General features: G+C 36.5%; 1 long non-coding RNA gene and 1 pseudogene across 1 annotated transcript; both read right to left on the bottom strand.

Annotated features, from left to right (window-relative positions):
- Positions 1-708: 708 nt before the first annotated feature.
- On the bottom strand, positions 709-1241 carry LOC127082871 (uncharacterized). Its single transcript, XR_007788242.1, has 3 exons — positions 1180-1241; positions 992-1087; positions 709-893 (listed from the first exon to the last, which is right to left on the bottom strand). It is a non-coding gene; the product is annotated as an uncharacterized LOC127082871 (long non-coding RNA).
- Positions 1242-1545: 304 nt separating this feature from the next.
- Positions 1546-6414, bottom strand: LOC127081571 (pumilio homolog 1-like; annotated as a pseudogene).
- Positions 6415-7028: the final 614 nt, after the last annotated feature.

Genomic DNA, 7028 nt, shown 5'->3' with positions numbered 1-7028 from the left:
ATATATATATATATATATATATATATATATATATATATATATATATATATATATATATATATATATATATATATATATATATATACACTACAACAAACAAGACCTTAGACAACGCTTTTTTTAGCCTTAGACAGCGCTTTAAAGCGGTGTCTAAACCTCCGCTGCTAAAGGTTTAGACAGCGCTTTTTTAAATCTTAAAAGCGCTGTCTAAGCCCCCCCCCCCCCTTAGACAGCGCTTTGGCCAAAAGCGCTTTATAAGACCCTCTTATTTTAAATTTTTTAGGTATACCTTAGACAGCGCTTTTGAAAAGCGTTGTCTAAGCCCCACCCCCTTAGACAGCGCTTTGGCCAAAAGCGCTTTCTAAGACCCTCTTATTTTAATTTTTTTAGGTATACCTTAGACAACGCTTTTCAAAAAGCGCTGTCTAAGCCCCCCCTTAGACAGCGCTTTTGCCTAAAGCGCTTTCTAATCCCCCCCTTAGACAGCGCTTTTTACAAAAGCGCTGTCTAAGGTATACGAAATTTTTTGAAGCTTTTGTTTTAAACCACATTTTTTCCAGGTTTATAAACCAGAATTTCTACCTGTTTTCAACCAGATTTTGACAGACAATTATCACATTTTATATATGCCATTTTGGCCTTTTTTCTACCAATTTTTGGCTAACAAATATATATATATATATACCAATTCAAACCAATTTTGCCTTAAATGTATCAAAATATATACAAATTTATGTACACATTTACAAGTCATAACATATACTACAAATGTACACATTAATTACACAAATTTATGAACAAACATCGAGCTTTATCATGAATTGACACCACTCCTCTTTGATTTCGTCCACTTGATCCTTTGTATAAAATGCACACTTGAATTCATCAAAGTACTACATAATAATATAACATATTTTGAATTAATTCCAACTATTTAATTATATGAGATATGTGTAAATATAAAAATAACTCATAAGTTAGAAATACATACATCGGTGAGAATCTTTAATCGGCCCAAAGCAAGAGTATCTCGCATAAACCTCAACATGAAATACCCGCAATCTATTTGATTACGTTGTTGAGGACACTACATATGAAAAAAAAATATGGATTATAAATCCTAAGTTTTATCAAGTGTCATCACTAATATAATAAAAAATGTGGTAATTAAAAATATACCGCCACTTTAATCCATGTAATGGAGTTGGCGCCCCTCCTTGAGGTTTGGATATCTCGTTGGGCCCGAAAAGCTTGTAGGACGCTAATAAAATAAAAATGAAGCAATTAGAAAAATTCACATAAACTAAGAAAATTTTTGAACATTCTCACTTACGTGTCAATTAGGACCTTCATATCCGGGTATGTTGTCCAATCATTTCCTAACGAGTCAAGATAATACACAATTTCTCGGATAGGATTGATTACGAGCAACAACCAATGTCCACTGTAATGATTAGGAAAATGTTAGATGGTAACTTGGAAAATAATTATAATAGATGAATTTAGAATGAAATGCTAACCCGGTATTAAACGGTATAAAAAACAACCTGTGATGAGTTGCTGGTCATCACAGGTTTCCAACACTTTTTGCACGACATAGTTTGCAAACTGATCCTTCATCATAACCTAAAAACCACCAAAAATACAATTAAAATATAAGTCGGAAAGTGGTTTTAGTTAAGACTAGGAAATAGGGGCTCCATGTCATGCACAACAAACCTGTAGAGGCTCGTTGTCATCGGTGGAACCTATCATCTCGTTCACAATGGCTTGACGCTCAGCGGCCGTCCCAAAACATAGACACTTTTCTATCATATTAGAAGCAAACTTCTGCTGGCTCATCTGTACTATCTGTCCAGTTAACTCCTTTATTATCGCAGAACGTTCCTCCGGCTTGCCATGCTCCAGCACATGCTGAAAATGTTAAACAAATCAAACACGGGAAAATGAGTCAAATCTATTACTATTAGTTTTTACTTAAGAAATTGCACAATGGATTTAAGTTATATAGCACCGACACCTCTGAGAAAAGGTGTGTTCGTGTCTGTGTCAGTGTCAGTGTCAGAAACCAGCACTGGCACAACACCGATACTTGTGATTACGTTCATTTTATTTAGTTTTAAAATTATTATCGGTGTCGATGTGTCAGTGTCATGTCTAGTGTTCGTGTTTGTGCTTCGTAGGATTTAAGTGCTTCATAAACTCGAACGATTTTACAATACCAATTAAGATGCAACAAACCTGTACAACATAGTTCCCGTATTGATCCTGTGCTAGCATGCAAACACACTGCAAAATCTCATCCATCATAATCTGTTGAGTTTTAGGATCATGGCAGTACTCCAAGACTCTCTGCTTATCAAAACAAAACTAGTTTAGAAAATCATAATCTCTTGCCAGTTATTACATATTCAACAAATGTGGTTCACGCGAATAAAAGCAAAAAATATTTATTTGTGTGACCTGTATAACACGACAGCCATATGGATGAGTTGACAGCGTCACAACTTGGTCATAAAACGTTGAAACTATGAACCGAATCTCTCCTTCAGGCACACATTCAATACACTTCTGGATGACATGGTTTCCGTTCTGATCACGCACGCAGCGCATAATTTGACCGTCCAGCTCCGTAACCATTTTTGTCTGTTGATCTAAATGAACCACTTCAATAGCCTAGCCAATGCAGAAAAAAGAGATTAATAACTGTAAATATAATGGATCAAAATATCAGAATCTCACACAAAATGAACAATAACATAATCAAATGAAACCACCCAATTTTTTTTTTCACTTTAATACTTCAGATGTCGAACACTTTAGGAACCATGTCAAAATGAGAAGAAAAAAATAAAATAAACGAATCGGTTTGCTCCAAAATAAAATAAAATACCTGGCGACTCGTACCCAATAAGACAAAAAGGAAGTACTTGGTCTTTATTTCAACAACTCATCAAAGTGAATTGTCTCATTCACAAGAGAGAAACATTCTAGTAACAGTTTGCGGAATATTGGGATGATGCGACGAATCATATTAATTAACCTTAGTAACATGGATCACCAAACCTAAACTTTTTGGCAGATCATAGAAAGACCAAGATACCAAAGGTAGCAAATTACAGATGATTTACAATACAAATAAATGCTCAAAAAGCACACTGTCATCATTAATACTAAAAATTAATAATTAATAAATCTAAACATTGTTGTCAAGATCAAGATCCCACCAATAGAGTTAAGATTGTAACAAGTATTGTTATTCCTACCAAAAGTGCAACACAATTATAGAATATTGTAAATCGTAAATAATAGGGTATACAGTAAGATATATTGTGGTAAAAATCATAAGGAAGATAAATTGATGACAAGACAGACCTTTTGGATAACGCGACAGCCATACATTTGAAGACTTAGTGTCAACACATGACCAGTAAGTTGGTCAGCCAGTTCTCTGATTTGTTTTGATGATTCATGCTCGAAAAACTAAACATGAATCAGAATACGTTGGCACACATAGAGCAAGTATGGAAGTTTTAAAGTCAAAAGAGCAGAACTACCTTTTGAATCACATAATTACCGAAGACATCGGTCATTAGTGTTAGTGCATTCGGCATTATTTCATGGAAAACCATGGTTTTCTCGTCAACCGAAGCAGTCTCAAGTTTCTGTTGGATAAAACGGCTTCCATACTGATCGGCACTGTAAAAGAATATAAAGAAAAAAAGAGTAAGATAAAATGTTCAAAGTCGAGAAGAGAAACATAGTATTATGACCAACATTAAGCACCTGAACTCAACAACATGACCAGAAATTTCTGAAAGTTCGAAACATTTGGTCTTGTTGCTTTTGAATTCATCGAGCAAGGAAGGTGGAAAGTTATCGTCCAAATTACTAACAGCGTCCGAATGCCAAGCTCCCGTTAAACCACCGCCAACCACATTCCTCATCCCAGACAAACACGCATTTCGCTCACCTTGGCTCATAGGACTACCTTGTCCATACATGGAGTTTGGGAAGGAAGAACCTGCAAGAGGATTTCCGGGATACGACATGCCGAGACCATACGATGGATTTCCATAAGAATTATGGTTCATGCTAGTTGACTTACCTAAGTAAGGGGAAGAAAAGTGTGCTTTTTGCTGAGCAATTAATGACTCGATATAAGCTTTTTGGAGGCTAAGTAAATCCGGTACGTTGTTATTTCTTGCAGATTCATTAAGAGCTCCAATCTGTGCAGCAGTAACTTCGCTTGATCTCAGATATTGAAGATACAAAGGATCAAACATGGGAAGCTGATGAGGGCTAGCTGCAGTGAGATTTCCCAACCTGCTTGCATTCTGTAACTCCGATGCAGCCAACAAAGGTCCTAAATTTGCGCCTCTTCCCAAGCCCCTCGAGTCCATGGCATTCATTCCTAATGCAGACGGTGGTGCGGCATGTTCAAAGAAATGTGGCAAATTTCCATTCCCAAGCTGGCTTGCCATCATCGGTGATGATGAAGGATTAACAGCAAACCCGCCCATGTTATAGTTGGCGTGCGAGAAATGCATATCATCAACATGCTGATAATGAGCAGGCAATGAATTACCTCTTCCAGTAACAGTTGGTGTAGAAGGTCCTCTTGCATTATACGTAGAATCATTCACCTCTAGTCCAAAACCGACGCTGCTTTTACTCGCTTTCAAATAGGGATTGTTTGGAGAATGGCGAAGATAAGGTAGCGAATCAGACTTGTTTAAGTATTGGTACTGATTAGCATTATTACGAGTGTAATCTGATTCACTGAGCCTTGACGACGGGGAACATTTCTCGTCGCCTATTACATCATTTTGAGAGAGATTCATGCCAGCCAAAGCAGATGCGAGATCCACCAACTCGTTTAAATTAGACGAGGCAACATTATATGAGTTTTGACGATTGAAACTTCTTTTCTCTGCTGCATTGGACCTACCCTCCCCAATAGGCGGGATTGAAGGACTAAAAACTCTAGGTATGAATTGGGCGTCAGGGGTGCTGCTCCTTGACAAAGAGGATCCTAAAGCAGAAGCGTAAGAGTGAGATGCCGAACCAACGTGATTTCCGCCAGATTGCAAATCATCCGAACTTTGATGCCTCTGAGCAAAATGGGCTTCCGTAAGTTCAGCAATGTCATCAAACACATTACGGCCAGGCAGATGGTGAGCGTGCTTGGAGGCAGATGATGCACCATTCTTTTCATCCTGCTTTGAAAAACATGAAGAAAATGTTAGAAACAACAAAACTTAACCGAAAGACAATACAATAAACAATATTTTAGAATATAATTCAGCAAACAATCAAAACTTTTAGCTCATGATCATTATATAAATATAATAACATTCTTCAGTTACAAAGTAACAATCCGGACAAAAAATTTCAAACAAAAAGAATCGAAACTCCATTGTTAATCTCGAGAACTTTCATAATAACTTTTCTTATAGTTTTCAAGGTCTTCCTCTACCTCTACCTGTTTCACGTCACGCATTCTCCTTGCGACAAATCCAATAATAACTTTAGCTAAAAGGTCTCAATATCACACCAATATAACAACAAAAACAACAAAAATCCAAATACAAACAGTATTAAAAAATTGCATAATCCCTCACCGGAAATATATCAGCAATGCTCCTCTGCCTACTTCCAAGCCCTAGCGCCGACAAACCAATCAAGCAATCGTCGCCGCCCCATTCAGCACCATCCACCTTCCCATTAACCCCGCCAGCCTGCATAGAAAAAACAGATCTTTCTCCATTCACATTCTCACCTCATTCACCATTCAACATCCTTCCTTCACCATTCATCCGCCGTTGCGAAAACCGCCAATCTTCTTTCGACACTAACGGCGGAGGAAACCTCGGATTCAGATTCGCATTCATGTAATAATAATTGGCGTAAGCTGGATCAGCACGAAGCTCCTCCTCACTCCCAAAGCCTCTCCCACCTCTATAACTCACCGGAGAACCACCATACAAACCCTTAAACGCAGTCGAAGAACCATCCACCGTAGGCGGCGCAGACCCGCTTCTCAGCCTTAAAACTTCATTCTCTCTATCATTTTCCTCTTGTTGTCGCCGCCTCAAAACACCTACATCTTCTCCGTAATTTGCCTCTTGTTGCTGCCCGCCGCAGAACACCAACATCTTCACCGTAATCACCTTTCTTCATCAGCGATCTCATCGCAACATCAGACATCATCTTCTGGTGATTATCAATTACCATTAGATAAACACGAGAAAAAAACTTCACTCAACAAAAAAAAACACAACCCAGATGAAAAAACACGTTAAACTTCAATAAAGACACAATCTTTGAACGAAGAACCAAATAAAAATAACACCTTTAAAAATCAAAGTTCGATTTTTTTTACGACCCAACAGAGAATTAAGAACTTAAGCTGGAAAATAAATGTTTTTGTTAGATGGGTGTTTCGATTAAGTTAATGGGTCGAAAATAGAAGTCTGAAATTTAATTTTAATTAGACCTTAGACAGCGCTTTTGTGGAAAGCGCTTTCTAAGATATGCCTTAGACAGCGCTTTCCAAAAGCGCTTTATAAACCCCCACCTTAGACAGCGCTTTTGGTTTTAATTTTTTTTTTTAATTGAAAGACTTTAAACAGCGCTTTCTCAAAAGCGCTGACTAAGGTCTATATTTAAAAGCGCTTTCATTATTTTTTTAGAACATTTTCCGTGTTTTATTTTTATTTTAACCTTAGACAGCGCTTTCTTTTAAAAGCGCTGTCTAAGATGCGCTGTTAAAAAACCTTTTTGACGTAGTGATATATATATATATATATATATATATATATATATATATATATATATATATATATATATATATATATATATATATATATATATATATTATATATATATATATATATATATATATATATACCATTTCTTATATTTTTATCTTTTTTATATCAACAGTATATGATTAATATATAGTCTTGTTGACGTCTGTCACATTATTAGAAAATCAATATGCATGCAAAATTATATGAAAGTTA

This window comes from Lathyrus oleraceus, chromosome 5 (assembly GCF_024323335.1).
Source record: "Lathyrus oleraceus cultivar Zhongwan6 chromosome 5, CAAS_Psat_ZW6_1.0, whole genome shotgun sequence".
NCBI classification, from domain to species: domain Eukaryota; kingdom Viridiplantae; phylum Streptophyta; class Magnoliopsida; order Fabales; family Fabaceae; genus Lathyrus; species Lathyrus oleraceus.
The sequence above is the reverse complement of the archived record's forward strand: the minus strand, read 5'-3'. Positions and strand labels throughout refer to the sequence as shown.